The sequence below is a fragment of the Camarhynchus parvulus genome, chromosome 8 (genome assembly GCF_901933205.1).
Source record: "Camarhynchus parvulus chromosome 8, STF_HiC, whole genome shotgun sequence".
Lineage (NCBI taxonomy): Eukaryota > Metazoa > Chordata > Aves > Passeriformes > Thraupidae > Camarhynchus > Camarhynchus parvulus.
In genome coordinates this window covers 15,288,472-15,304,665 of record NC_044578.1, presented here as the reverse complement: position 1 = coordinate 15,304,665, position 16,194 = coordinate 15,288,472, and the positions used below count along the sequence as shown (strand labels likewise).

At 37.1% G+C, this 16,194-nt stretch overlaps 2 long non-coding RNA genes across 2 annotated transcripts in view; both read left to right on the top strand.

The window, feature by feature from the left end:
• Positions 1-2,209: 2,209 nt before the first annotated feature.
• On the top strand, positions 2,210-7,139 carry LOC115906294. Its single transcript, XR_004060911.1, has 3 exons — positions 2,210-2,784; positions 3,226-3,361; positions 6,402-7,139. It is a non-coding gene; the product is annotated as an uncharacterized LOC115906294 (long non-coding RNA).
• Positions 7,140-8,873: 1,734 nt separating this feature from the next.
• LOC115906293 overlaps positions 8,874-16,194 on the top strand; it is a 152,958-nt gene continuing 145,637 nt past the window's right edge. Inside the window, exon 1 of the long non-coding RNA XR_004060910.1 lies at positions 8,874-8,958. This is a non-coding gene — a long non-coding RNA (uncharacterized LOC115906293). The remainder of the gene's footprint in view (positions 8,959-16,194) is intronic.

Sequence of the window (16,194 nt, the reverse complement as noted above, 5' to 3'; positions counted from 1 at the left end):
AGTAGGCCTCTGTGCTAGGGTATGCATGTCCTCTAATGGAACCACTTGCTCAGTCTCAAGTGTGGGCTGAAGAAGAATGAATGTACAGGCAGGTGTCTCTCAGAAGACAGGATTAAATGAGAGGTTTATAGCAGTTTCTGAGGTGGCTGCTCTGTGGCCACCTGTGTGTGATTATTTTCCTGTAATCACACTTAACCATAGAGATAACCACAGAGCTGTATTTCCATAGTGAGTCTCTTGGCTCTCCCTCTCGCTGTAGTCTGTATTTCTAGTGGGAAATACAGATCAGGCAAAGAGCTTCCATAGATTTGAAGAAAGTTCCTTGCTTGACCAAGGAGTGTGAATGGCTGATAACATGCCAATGTTAGGCCAGACCTACACAGGCCAAATTCAATCTATAGTGCAACATCACTAAAACTGATGGACATGGTCCCATTTGCATAACACATGCAGAATTTTGAGACTTCACTGCTCCTGGCTGTCAGTCTGCTCCTTGCACTGGTGTTACCACCCCTGAGGCAAAGCTAGCACAACAAGATAGGTGAGTTTGCATCTCTACTTATATACTTTTCAGCCTGATGGATTAATGCAAATTCAGCTTCATTGTTCATGTAAATTAAGATATCAGGTTTGGACAGATTAGAGAGAGGTAGGGACTTTTACTTTTCTGCTGTCCTTTCTTCAGGGAACAGCCTGTTGCAGAGATAGGTAACTTTTAAGGGCAGCAACACTGATTTGCACTAATAAACTTGTGGAGCCTTCTCTATGCAAGCTGTACCTTTGAATTGTTTTCTTTAACTATTAATGGATCTTCAACACATCTTCTCAAAATTAACAAGAGCAAACTTCTGCAATATTCTTAAGAAACAGTTTTTAGGAAACTCCTGGCTCTTAATGATTACTGGGATAGCTGATCTTGGATTTATATCTAAAGCTATTAGAATTTTGACTGTCTCCAATTGCCACTTTAAGTCATAGTCAGATCAACATGCCTTGTATATTTAGCAAGTCCAGGTTTTTGGAAGCTGCTTGAGATTTGACCTTGCTTTTTAAATTACTCAGAATAATTTCACAGATCTAATTAGGGTGTGAGAAAATCACTTCAACTCACCTCATTTGACATTCGTTCATTAAAGTAACTCATGAAGTTTTGTCTATTGTTATATATTACTGTCAGTGCTACATGAATAAAGATTCAAAAAGAGAATTGGCCTAAACAGAAACTATAAACCAGTGAATCATGTGGTCTGAATTTTACCTTGGCCAGCAAATTTTACCTTGGCCAGCAAATTGTCATGTGTCACTTCTGAGTAAAAGAAACCCAGGAGAGAGAAAGGTCTGAAGGGAGAAATAGGGAAAAAAATAATCTATGCTATGCTTGTGGAAAACACCATTTAATCAGCTAGACCAGTTAATAACTCTTGCTGCCTTTTTTATTTGTCAAGGGCTCAATATTTTTTCAATATGAGGTCTGCTTCAGTGTGCTTTAAATGGCAGTTTATAATTAATGGTACTTGAGCATCTCTTATTTCAAAAATTCATACAACATTCTTGGTTACAATTTATACATGATTTTAAAGTATAATTAATGTTCAGCTTTACAAGATATATGCAAACAGATATGCAAATTTGGAAATAAATATGCAAACATATAAAATGTTGTTGCATTAAGTAGTCCTTAACATTTTTAATGAAATCAATATTTTATTCATATTTTGCACACAATTTTGAGTACTTAGTGATTTGGTAGTTCTCAGACTTTTGTGGACCATGGCTGCAGATTGATTCTCTTGTGGCTCATCTTGTCTTCCACTCTCCTGAACCTCATATTTTCTTGATGGAAAACAGGAGCTAATCCAAACCCCTCTAAACTATTTGGATTCTTTTCAATTATGCTTTGTGGACATTTGGAATAGTAAACTTAAAATGTTGCTGAAACAGTTGAAAATAATCTTTATAAAAACTTTCATATTGAATCACATTAAAGGTTTGTCTAGCCCAATATCCTATTCCTAGTAGTAGCTAAATAAAAAGGGAATGATATGAAAATATACATCAAGTATATCACCTAGGTGTTTTTGGAGCACACAGCCAACTGAATCAAGAAATGCTTGGTTTTATATATATATGTGTGTGTGTGTGTGTGTGTGTGTGTGTATTCTATCTTTGGATATGTATATATAAAAATGAGAAAAAATACTGAAAACTTTTTTCACAGGAGTGTAGACTGTTGGTTTGTATAAGCTATGATCTCTAAATTTTACACAGCTCTTCTGAAAAAGTTGCCCTAAGGGAAGGGATTCCACATTTCATTTAATTTCTAATTCCAGCTTTTGCAAGTTTTGAGCCAGTTGAAAATGTGGATTTTTGCTGATCTGAATAATATATATATGGATGTATACATATATTCTGGAGATACATATGTATATATATGCTGTCCCTGACAGTGTTGGTGACACACCAGTTTACCTGTTTCTTTTGAGTGGTAGAGATCCCAACCCCAAATACACTATTACAGATGTGGTCTAACAAGTGATGAGTTTCTCCTCCCTCAGTGTACTGATGATGGTGTCACCACAGTCCAGGATGATGGGTGCTGTCTTCACCAGACATCATGTGAGCTCAGTGCTGCAAGCAAGGACATTGCCTCACCTGCCCCAGCCCCGAGACGTGGATCCTGGCAATCCCTGCAGCCCCTGGAGACTGGCATCCTCTCCTCAAGAGTTCATACAACCCAAATGCTACCTCCAAAGGACATATAGTTAAGATACCCAGATAGACAAGGTATAAAGGGGTGTGTAATTTTGTATTTAACTGATAAGACAGGAAAATCCTCAGGGGTCCTGAGAGAAAATCAGGATTCTGGCTGTAGTTGCTAGTAAATAACTAGCTATTAGTACTGGGAGACTGATGGGTGCTTTACAATTGTCACAGACTGAACTAGGAAGTCATAAAATATTGGTACTTCAAACTACATCCTTTACAGTGTAATAAGAGAATGCATGCTGAGGAGGGCCACCATGAGAAAAGCTTGGTGTTATAAAGGCTGAAGTAGCAGACAAGGTATGGAGGCAGGTTTCCATTCTGCCTTCATTTCCATCCAAAGCATGCTTTAAGATTGCACATTGTTTCACCTACTGAAAGAATTTCTGCAACTGGAAAAAATTACTGCAATTGGCTGTGTCTTCAGACACTTAAAGTCCTCCATCTATATTTTGCTGTTAGGTTGGCTTGGACATTTAAATACCTGAGCATACAAATGTAGAGTGGATGAGTATGGCATAGAAGATTGCATTCAAGTCACAATGCACCACAGAATGAAGGAGGTGTACCCTATCCAACTTCCAGTCTCAGAACCTGGGTAAATGTTACATTTTAGCCTTCATGTGCTACAGATCCCACAAGGTGACTATCAGTTGAAGAGTAAATATGGTTCCCTATCCTTGGTTTGCAAGATTACTAATAAAAATCACATTCCTGGGCTTTAATTCATTTAGAGTTACTACACAAACTTGTTACATCTAAAAAGCGTCATGCTGAAATGTTTTGTTGATCATATAAGAGTTGTGCATTTTAATAAAGTTTGTAGATTTGGTCACTTACATTTTTTTCAATACAACCTAGAATATGTTTCATTTAGTTTACATTGATGCATAAGTAATCAAAATCATAATTATATCGCTAAAGAAACATCACTTTAAAATAGACATATAAATGCTGTTTTGATCATTGCAAACTGCTATTTGCGGTGCAGTGTTTTAGTTATGAGATGTAGAAAAATTTATCTGTCTTTGCAGGTGCCTACTCAAAATGCTGTTTCAGGGCAAGTAGTGCTATAGTATTTTTCTGAGAGATATTGATTGATTTATTACTACAGGTACAGTGAGTGAAAATCAATACAGCTGCTTCCCTGTACATCTGTGGTAGTTACAAAGTTTTCAGAGTACAATTCACTGAAAGAAGTAAGAGCCTGGTATACTTAGCAAACCTATGTTCCGAGCTGTGCAACACCCTCTGCTTTCATACCAAATAACATTGGTCTTTAAAAGACTATAGTTGGGCACTTGCTCATGTATTTTTTATTCTTACAGCATACTTCAGTGCTGGGTTCTTGCAAGATTTTGTTTCTGTGGGCTGGATTTCATTTCAGCAGATTGCACAATCCCCTCTTCCTTCTATTGTAACTGGTTTTGAACTGTCTCAAATTCACCAATGGCTTTATGACAATCTGAAAATAAACAATGGCCCCTTACTTGCACAGGGCTATGTGATTCACAAATTCTTTACTTAACTGATACTTCTTTTCCCCTTACTTCCAGCCAGGCAATCCTGTGTGCTTTTTAAACCAGTGTAAAGGCAGTAAAATGTGTATACATTGAAACTTTTTCTTCCTGGCACTCCATCACTTGGAAAGCAATTGGAGGCTTTTCCATAGGCTGATGTATTGGCAGTAACTTAAAAAACCCCAAAAATATAGAAACATGATTTTTGATTATGCTATAAATGAGAATTTTTTCCTTCAGGCAGGCGGAAGGACATGCCAGCTGGACTTTATATGTTGGCTGTTAAAAAGCTTTAGGAGCCAAAATTATAATTAGCTCACTCATACTGAAATATGTTCTCCCTAGCTGTTTTATTTTTTTGCCAGAGCCTGATGCAATTTCTGAAAGATGCAATTTCCTTCAGCACAGGAAATACGCATCATACTGTTGGCATTAAGCAAGCACCCGTGCAGTGGCTGTTGCAGTGCTTGCAGGAATAGGTGATGCATCTGCTCCCTGGTGCATTTCCAGGGTGTCTGGCTGCAGGGCCTGGTGCAGGAGGCTTGCACTGGCTGGGACTGCTCAGTGCACCAACTGCAGGGATCCGCACTCCAGGCACAGGGGGCATGAATTGCCCAGAATTGCAGGAAATGCTTTTTAGAAGCAATCTGCATGAGAAGCAGGGCTAGTCCAGCAACACATCATCAGTGCAAGAAAATTGCTTATATTTCAGCAGCACCTAGTTTTATGTATTATAAAGTAGTGCTTAAGAGAGCCCATTGAGAGTCAGGTGTCACCTATTCAAAATCACTATTGCACACTGTACGTAAGTGGTGGGAGTGAAGGACTGGTAGGCATAGCTGAAGGAAACTTTATCAAGGAACTTTGACAGGAAACATGGACTACAGCACAGGATGCAGATCTGAAAGACATAATGGTTACTTACTGGGACAATTAAAATCTGTTGAGCAGGCCAGTGAGAGTAAAGGAATGAGTCTGGGAATGTTTTCATTCATTTCATTTTCATTCACCGCTGCCCTCTGTCTTCTGATTTTAGCATAGATGTGTCCACTGTGAGAACTGCTCCATAACTTCTGTAAATCACCAGAGTTGAGAAAAGGAATGGAGGATACTGAAGGAGACAGGATAGCAAATGAGATTTCATAACAAGTCAGACACAGCTGTGCAAGAAGAATCCAAAATCTCCTGTTTCACAGTTCAGTGCCATCCAATAGTTCATTTCAATTTGATCTGAAATTGCTACTAATTTTTTCTCTCAATGTTTGGACTGTTTATTTGCAAGATGGATATTCAATCATATTAGGTGTGGTAAAAAGCTTTCCCCTGAAAGTTCTCTCAGATTCTGTGTTTGGTTGGTTCCTTTTACTTGCATTTGTTCTTTCTCTCTCTGTTGTGGGTGCTTTCCCATGAATGGGGAAGTTTCTCAACATGAACCCATTTTTAAATTCCATATTAGATATTTATGATGGTTACACATTTGCATATTTTGGATATTTTGTGTGTTTTGTATAAGAGACTCTTATCCAACTTTCCATTTTACTACTTCCCAAAGGAATATAAAACTTTCTTTAGGAACATTATTTAGTTTGGATAAAAGACTCATAATCTTCTAGCACTGGGGAAAAATGAAGAGGGAGTGTTCTGAGTAGAAGATGTGAGAGCCTTTTAGTAAGTGCGAGAGCCGTGCACCGTTGGCAGCAGTGGTTTAGCCGGCTCATCTCTTCCCCAGCTGAGCTTTAGCCGGCCCTTCCCCAGCTGAGGTTTAGGCGGCTGTTCTCCAGCTGAGCTTTAGCCGGCCATTCCCCAGCTGAGATTTAGCCGGCCATTCCCCAGCTGAGATTTAGCCCGGCTCTTCCTCAGGTGTGGCCGAGCGGCTCTTGAGCTGGCGGGGCCGGGCAGGGGCAGCCGCCCTGGCGTTCTCTCCAGGGCAAAGAGAACCCTCCCCGCGCAGCAGCCGGGCACCTGCAGGACTGAAGAGCGTTTTAAAGAGTACTAAATAAGTTTCTTACTTTTTCAGCATAAAACTCTATAGTATGTTCATGAATTGATTAACTGATTTTATGGACAGTCTCCTTCAGATCAAATTCTCTAACTGGTTTTGAAACTGATTCTTTGCAGACACAAGAAAACACATGGAGAATCATATTCTTGCAACCACAGATCAATTCAGGTATTTTGGCAGGGAAAAAGAAGAAATTCAAAGCTGGAGTAGAAGAAAGAGCTAAAAATTAATGGACCATTTTGAAGTTTGAAGGCAAGCAGTTAATGTTACTCTATGAGTTCAATAGTAATCCAGCAAGTTTTTTCCCAGATACTGGATTTGATGCACGTGTCTTTCCTTAAGATGCTTTTTTAATTTCATCTGTTGAAAGACTAGGGAAAGAAATTATGCTTATAAGTTTGAGTTGAAAACTTTCTTACTAATATTAGAAATATTTAAAGGGATGGTTGAATGCCAGTTTGACTTCTTAATGTACAGACATCCAATATCTTAGTTTTGCTTAGATTCCTGAATTCATGCAAATATCAGTTACCATCTCTAACTCTGCTTTTTTCACATGAGAAGAATGAATGCTGTTGAGGGTGGTACCACCAGATAACTGAACAGAATTAAATGTTTAGAATTAGAACTCCAGAAAGTAAGCATGAAGCATTATATTACTTGAAAATTACTGTAGTTTCCATGGTGAAAAATGTGGAAGGATTGTAATACAGTTTGTAGCATCTATAAAAAGCATTATTTTGATGGACCATTTCCTATGTTTTGAAATCAATGAAATACAAATGATTGGAACATGATAACAAATATGAATAGGGTAAAAACCTGAGACCTTTACTGCTTGAAAAAAGGGAGTACTCAGACTTTTATGCTTTATGTTCTGGAAACTATTAGTAGCTGAAATGAAAAATCTTAATTTTCCTATAAGTTATACAGTGACATACTTGTAAAGGTAGTATATTTTCCTTCTCTTTAAAGCTGGATGTGTATTATAAAAGCAGTAGCTTTCCACACTTTTTATTGACTTATCTCTTCGTAACTTTTTTTAAAGCTAGTTTTGCATTAAAATACATGATGCCACCATAATTCTCTCTGTTGTACATATTTTCGCAGGACTGCATGTTGCCAAAGTAATTTTGATTATACTTAATCTCTAGTGAGCAAAATGCGGTTGTAACAAATACCTGCCTTTGGAGGAAATACATATATTTGAGGAAAGGAGGAATAGTTTGTGTGTGCTTTAGACCTGATTCAAGCACCTCCATTTAGTATAATAGTACTGATAAGCACTGTTTTGCTATGTCCCTAGTGATTTGCTACAGAACAAGCAGCAAATGTAAACAAAGATCAGTAATCCCCTCAATGTAAGTTCAATGCTGGGCCTCGTTAGATTCCTACCTCTTGTTTTTATGTAGGTAAGACAAGATATACAAAGGAAATGCATGTTTCTCTAGGGCTGTTTGATCTGAATTTAGTTTGCTTTGAAATTGGTATTTTGGAAATAAATTAGTAATAATGTGGTTATAATACCAATAAATTGGTATTGGAAATATTTTTACTTTTGAAATTGGTCTGCTTTGCTGTCTTTGCCTAGAGTACCTATAGTCCCAAGACTACTCCAACAGCTGAGGATATCTCTCCTGCAGCAGTTAATGAATGTTTGATGCATGGACTTCCTTACTTTTTGACAATACACTCATCTTAGTGACCTACTGTGGACCTCCAAGTATAAAGCACTGTCCTACTCTAATATTTCAAGAAGATAATCTGCAAACTCTGGCTGGTGGTGATCTTGCCATAGGAGCCAGCAGGAAATCTGTTATGCTTCATGTATAGCTGGTTAACCATTGGCAGTTACCAAAAATAGCATTACATGTGCATATACAGTGAAAAAGAAGCTAAAACCTGTTGTGGTAAAAAACAATGTAAGAGTGGAAACTGTGACACAAGAAGGGTAAAGCTACATACCCATACAGAAATTCTCTGTATCATTTGGTGGCTTTATTACAGAGAAGTGGCTGTGTGAAATAACAAACTGTTGTACCTCTGAACTTACCATTGAATAAAGAATCCTTAAAACCAAAAAATGAGACCATGAATAAATGAATAAGCAATGAGCTGTCAGCTGAAAAGAAACAATGGAAAACTAGGAAGGGAGAGAAGAATGAAGAGGAGTTGATGCTGAAAAAAGGTGCCAAAAAACCCAGAGTCTATCAGATTGGTACAAGCAATAGTCCCTAGTTCTTATTAGCTACATATACAGTGCCTGTTGTCAGAATCCTTTGGTCCTACATTAATTTATTAAGCATTTTGATAAACAATTTATTCTTCCCACAAGACGTGCCAATGGAGACAGAGAAGGGAGGAAGCAATGTCTAGGAGCAGTCATGCAACAAAGGCACAAGACAACCAAGGGTTCTGAAAGTTTACTGAAATGCATTTTTTGTATAATGCAATGATCAGATCAATTGTCATCATTCCTCCTAGAGCTTCTATAGATCACCAAAAACCATAATTTTCTAAGTTCAGCCACTATTTATATATGATACTAATATTACAGAGATAATAAATGTACTCATTCTTTTTATGCAGCTCAAGTGACATTGACATTGAGGAGAAACCATGCAATTATCCAGCTGTACTGACACCATTAGGGGAGCTTGTTCTGAATCACAGGTAAGTCAGATAAATATTTTGGCTTTCCGTATTTGGGTACAGAGCCTGTGGTCAGCAGTTGGTATTTGGCATGCAACAGCCTACGTTATCCGTTTTTATGCACCAACTAATTTCCATGATGTAGGGATTTAGGGATAGTGAAACAATTTCATCAATTATAAGCAAAAAAAAAAAATCTGTTTCATCTACTTCATTCTGGATAGCCACTGCATAAAACCTGTCAAAAACATATTGCTTCGGGTTCATCCCTGCTGCAGTTCCATTGATTACAGTGGAGTTAAATCAAAGATGAATCTGTCTGTTGAGTTTAAATCTAATGATTGGTTAAAAAGTCGGGGGGAGAGCCCTGTCTAAATCCAGGGCTGTTTTATCCTTGTGTCAGCATTTAATTCCATTTGCATATAAGCCTATTTCCCTTCTCTAAATTTAATTTGTTAGAGCTTGGCCCTCAGGAACAACAGCAACAACAAAGTAATTGCATGCAGTATTGGGCAATGGTGCCAATACAGCATGTGCTATAAAAATGTCTCATGCAAATTTATAAAATGTAGGCATTTGACACTCTGCCTGGTAACAGGTATCTGGGTACTTGAAAAGAACTCCAAGCCTCCGTTTCATGGACATGTGACATCTAGTAATAATACACATATGAAGAAGCCTTTTTTAAATATCAGCTATTAATTGTGTCCGTTTCACCAAAGGAAATAAGATATCCATGTCTTGTATGACCAATGGGAACATTCTAGAGTTTCACTGTGATGAGATAAAACTGGCTGAGGCTTAGTTCTCAGGCTGCACTAGATATCTATCATCTGTGACTTTGCACAAGGTACTTTTGCAGTGTGACTTAGCAAGCTTGTTTTAGACTGGGGAGGAGTGGTTGGCATTGTCACAATATAACTTGTTTGTTTAGCTGCTATAGTCCACTGCAGGACTGTGTTCTCATATCACCTTGCCTTGAAACACAGAGCCCATCTTCACTGAGACCCTTCACCTGGCCATTTTAAAATAAAAATACTCCTGTTGAACTTAACCTGATCAGCAGTCATTCCAATTCAGCTGTTCTTCCAAAGGTACTGGTACCTGCCTTAAGTTGATAGAATTCTTTATTCTTCTTTTCCCTATCCTAAATATTTGATTGCACCCAAAGGGAAAATCCTCAAATCAAAACAATTTGTAGGATTTGAGTTTTTCTTTCTGCTTTAAACTCCAGCTTTTTCATCATACATTCTGATGCATCAAAACTAATCATGGTCATGGATTCTTATGTGTTGTCAATTTTGCCCAACTTCATGATCTGTTGAGAAGAGATCACTTCAGTTTCACCCTTTGTGGAAAGAAGACACTGATGCTAAGGGGTAAATATATTGATCTGGGACACAGTGCAATTTTATGCAAATAACAAAGCCTGGAAGAGAAGCCAGGTTTTGTGAATTTGGTCTGCATGATGTGGGACTAATTTACAGAGAGCAGAGAATAAACACACATCCTCCCACTTTCTGATTTCTGTGTTTCGATAAATCAGGTGATTTCCTAATAGATCAGATCATTTTTATACAGTCTGTTCCTCATGTGGCCAGGAAAGCTCACTATTACCTCTGTTACTTGCTCCCGTTACCTCTCATTGCACTTTCAGCCTATCCTCAGTAGGATTAGAAGGCACTCAGGACCTTTCAGGAGGCACTTACCACTTTACAGGATTAGGATAAGCCTACCTTTGATGTTTTTGTGATCATACCCATCTGTCATAGCTGAACATGGTGAAGTAGGCTTTATTTTTATTTAATGTTCTAATTATGTTTAAAAGGTCAAATATAATTTTTTTTTCTCAGTTTGCCTGCTTTTCTTTATAAAATCAGTGAGGATGTGTTGTTTTTCAACACATATGCTAACATTTGAAAAGTAAAAAAACGCATGGTTAGAATCAGCAAATAAAGATGTGGTTTCACCTGATTTTAAGGTTTAACAATTGTACTCTATGTCACACTCCTTCCTCTTCTTCCATCCATATATTCATTACAAATGTCAGATAAGGCTAATCCTTCATGTGACATTACTACAGATGGTTACACTGGGGACTTAAACCAGATGCTGATAGTCTGGATAATCTGGATAAAAGCTGGTAACCTAAAACAAATCCATTTTGTGTATTACTCATGCTAACAGTTAAGATATATATAAAATCTTTATTACCCTTTAACACTTTACATAACTCTTTTGCTTTCCTCTTTTTATAATTTCAAAGATGTTATTTTAGAGAAGATTCTTCTTCATTTCTCACTGTCCTACCTCATCTAAATCATGCATGTATGTATGTAATAAGATTTAGGGAGGGGAGAGACATTTTAGATAAGAATGAACACTACATTTGTCTTTTGTTTTAAAATTCCCATTGGGTTCAAAATTTGCACTGGAAAGTAATTTTAATTTACTTTCATAAAAAGAAGTTTAATGAAAGCATTAACAGTAAAAAAGTAACTCCCTTCTGTACTTTTGAAGAGTCTCTGAAGTTGAGTGTTTTGGATGGGAGCTGATAGGGATGTCTTCTGCTGAGTGGCCCAGACCTCTGACTACACTTGATTGTACCCATTTTTCTTACTATTTAAGAATAGTAATATCCTATCTTAGATGAGATTTACTCTGAATATCATGTATGTTTATTCTTTCATTTAGTAATGAAGTTTGTATTCTGAACTGAGTGATTCACAAAGGCTTGTTAGTCTAGGAAGAACTCTTGGGTGTGTGTTAAGCAGCTAATTATTTACATGGGAAATTCTGTGACATAAACAAACTGGATCCTTCCTTGCCCATCTATGACTATCACTGAATGCTGCCCATGGCTGGAGGAATTGGAGAGGAAGATACTGGGTTATTGTTTGTAGCTTAGTGTAGTGCTATTTTGGGCTCTTTTAGCTGTAGTACTTTTTATTTATTACTAGGTCTTGTTTCTAAACTGGTCACTAGTCTGGAAGTATAGGAAAGTAAGTTTACCAAGCACCTGAGCTAGGCAATTATTGTGTAGCTTTTCATCTGTTGCTTAGCACACTTGAGATTTAGATTAGGGTAAGCAACTTGAGCAGGTCTCCATACAGTAAATAATCTCAGGTCTAATTTGACCTCCCTTTAATCCAGTGAGCTATGAGGGCAGTGGTCTGGAGCATGGTTCATGGAGCACGGTTTCTGTGATTTGCTTCTAAGCCTGTTTTGCCCCTAGTGTGTACTACAGGAACAGGTAAAGAAGTCAAGGTCCTGGGTCAGCCAAAACATGTGTAGTACTGAGGTTTGAATGCTGGGATTTAATAATGCCTTCTGTTGCCAAAGCTCTCAGCTGGACAATTCTCATAGTCTTTAGCAGCATAGCCAGTAGCTAGTAATGACTATCTCTCTTAGAGTCCTTACTGTTTCACTGATTCTAAAAGTGCATAGATCACACCATTGATTCAAATCAACACAGCTCTATTGAAATCAACAAAATTCATACAACTTATACCAGTGGAGAACCTTGATCCTTCCCTTCATGTATGGAATGATACAGCAGTGAAGAATACTGCTCACTGTGAGTTGAGTAATTCTCAACAAGTTACTGAAATTGTTTAGAAGAGTAGTCAGTCATTAGACCTTAGAGCACACTGTAAGGATATATGGTGCAAACCTTCTGCATCAATGGAGATGAGTAAAGACTTACTGTCCAGATATTTTCTGTTGATAATATACTGTTATCAAATACCATCATAACTGTTGTTCATTTTGGGATCATAAACCATTATAGTGGAAGAAAAAGTAAATACTTTGGTCTGAAAGGTTAGCCAGAGGAAGACAAATTATTGCAGAAGATGTGGAAAGGTGGAAAAGGTGAGTAATTACATGAACTATTGCAAGCAAGGAACCAAACTCCTACAATTATGTGTTTTGTGGCAAATGCAGTCTTGGTGGGCTGATACACATTACCCTCAATATCATAATGATTAGTGGTAATGTTATTTTAGTGTTTGTGGTAATTGAAGAGTGGAAGAAATAACTGGATCTATTTGATAGCAACATTTGACTAACTTTTGACAATTACTTTTTTTTAAGTGTAAATTTTTAAATTGTGACTTTAAACAGGAGCACTTCCTTGATGATTTATTTTAGAGGCTTACTGAAAGTATGAAAATAGAGTGAAGTTCTATTATTGACCATATAGATGTGGTTGAAAGACCTGTGCATAGGGCAGATATTTTGCTACCATCTGCTCCACTTCAGAGGAAATGCCCAGTTCAGCAGAGCTATTTCTTTGCATGTTGTAGGCCTGGAAATTCCATTTCAGCACTATAAAGTCTGATTCATCAAGAATGAAACGTCACTTTCAGGAATGCTGTTTAGTGGAGTATGTATGTATGGAAGTTATGTTCTGGTGTAGAGAGGGTCTTGGGTTATGTGTATTTTATGATCCACATATTTCTAATTCATCTTTTCCTTTTGAAACATAACACATGTTTGAGCTTCACTGATATGGGTTCCTGCTTATTATAGTTAATGGATTATTCATCCTCTTTGTCCTTGACATAATCCTAAGTATGTGCATAAAACTCAGATCATGTTGCCCATAAAAACCAATCAGCCCAGAGTTCTTCTGCAAGGTGTTGAACATTCACCCAGAGCAGATGGTAAAGATAATGTTTAATAAAGAGTTAGAGGATTAGTTGGAACAAAAATAAGCTAAGAGAAAGGGATAATTTAATTTCATATGAAACTCCATGACATTTCATGTACCCAAGGACTGATTAAAATTATGCCAAAAGCTGCTCTTTTTGGCCAGTTTGTCCTAATACTGACCCTGCTTATGTTGTCAGCTGCTGTATATGCATGTGTTATTTTACCACTCTCTGAATAACTCAAAAGAAAGCTCTTCTGATTCTCCTGTGGCAGGCAAAAGTAATTCTTAATTAAACAGGAAGAGGAGAGATGATAGGATTCTGCTAAATGTGATTAATATATTTAAACAACTGATACCTCAACTGAGGTTTAAAAGAAACGTTTTATAGGTAATTTTAAACATAAATAAATTTTAAATCGTAGTTTTCATAATATGTGGAGTTAAGCTTTGGTTTGCCTTGAATATTTAGATGCTGAATGGAAAACAGAGCAGGGCATAGTCCATAAATGATTTTCAGTCTTGTTTTAGGAAAATTTTTTTTTGCTATCAAAAACATAGTGGAGTAACCAAACCTATACATTTTGCATATTGCATAACATATGTAATGAATGTCCAGTTGTTCTTTAATAAGGCTTAATAATAGAAATTGAATAAAACAAATCAGAAGCAAATATTTTACAGTTATGGTATTTCTGGGCCCATGGTTATCTGCTACAAATTTAAGATTTATAAATCAGAATCTTTGACAAAGTGTGTCAGGTATAGATGCTGCAGAAACAAGTAAGTGGAATTTACTTGTGAATGCAGTGTCCTTTGTTCTGAACACAAAATTTAAATTTTTTGAAGCTGTTCTCATAAATAAACACATGCTCTTTTAAGAAGACATTTTAGAATGGTTGGTGGGAGACAGAAGACAACTCTTTCTTTTAATTGTTATGGCACAAGAGCAAAACAGGATCAAAATCCAAGCTATTAACTTACTTTACTGAGACTCAGTGGTCACTGAAGCATAAAACCAGATGTAAGCATCTCTGGACTCACTCCAGCTGAAGCTTAAAGCTCTGACCAGTCTTTAATGGTAGAGAACTGTTAGCTGCTTCTGTAATGCAGGAAGACAGAAGTATTCTAGAATCAACATAATGGCTTCTGCACTGATGTGGGCCAAGGCCTAAACCTTTGGAAGCCTCTTGATATTTGCTGGCTTGGGTAATATTACTACTTAGTACTTCTAGAATTCAGCTGAAATGTTCTCAAAACCTGCTCTGCATTTTAGAGCCATTTCCTGTGCTTAAGACAGTGTTTGGCTCCCTAAAATAAACACTCTAAAGTAGTTTTCTGCTGCAGATTATTCCTAACTTAACTTATGCTCCTGTTGTTTCTCAAATTAGTTACTTTTGAAAATGTTCCATTGGGCACTTCAAAGAGCTGAGTATATTTAAAATAGTCTGAATTAACATAAAAATAGCAAGACACAATTAAGAATGAAGTGGAAATTAATGAAACCTTAATTTCACTGACAGTAATTGTAAATATTTTATTACAAGATGCAGATTTAGATGACTAATGGTTGTGAAACACATTACTATAAAACTTATTTCCCAGTTTCCTTCAGTCTGCTAAATACTTGTCCATACTTCATTGTAGCCATCTTTTGAAATCACAGTGGCAAGAATAAAGCTCAGGATGTCTGTCAGCTGATACACAGTATCAGCATGAGATAGTGCAGCTCAGCAAGAAGAGAGGGTCGTATCACACAGCTGAGATGAGACATAGATAAGTCTAAAGCAAGTTATGGCTTTATCTCATCTTAACCTTGAACCAGATGCCCTTCCCAAAGCCCTCCCTTCCCCCCATCCCCCCATGCTTGTAGTGCACTACAGCTGTGCTGTAACAAACAGCTAGAATGAGCAAAATTGGAGATGGGAGAAAGACAGCCTTAAAAAGGGTACTTTTTCATTCCAAACATGTTTCTTAAAGTGTACAGATAGAAATAAATTGATTGACTAGCTGAATTTTGAAATAGAACAAGCAAGTCAGGTATGAAAAGACTTCTGTTTAGCACTTCATGTTAGTAGAAAACTGATAGCAATGAAATGTGTTGTGAAACAAAATATTTTTAACTTGTTCATATTTTTAATTTAAATAATATTCCATCCACAATAAACCCCAGAAATTGTGGTCATTGAGGAGTGGGTAGGCATTCTAATTCTCTCCCAGATGGTGAATGATTAATGTACAAGTAATTTCTCCCAGCACTCGGAATGTTGTTCACCTTGTAAGTCCTTTCAGTTACTCACTCTCCAGCCTGCCAATTAGTGTGTTCACATCATCCTCAGATAATGCTTTTTTTTCCACCTATCTGTATTTTTTTTGGTCTTGGAAGGGAAATGTCAGAAAATAAGCTTTTTTTGCTTTCTTCTACTTTGTTTTTCTCAACTGCTGCCTTTTCAAAAGTTTTCAGAAATCAAATGCTTTTTATTTCCCATTTTATCTGCAGTGGTTTCCTAGCTTTCATTCTCTAGCTCTAGTATCTCCTTTAATGGGGTCTCTGTGCCTCTTTTCTCACAAGGTGAACACTTTCTTCATTTTTCTGTCTGAAT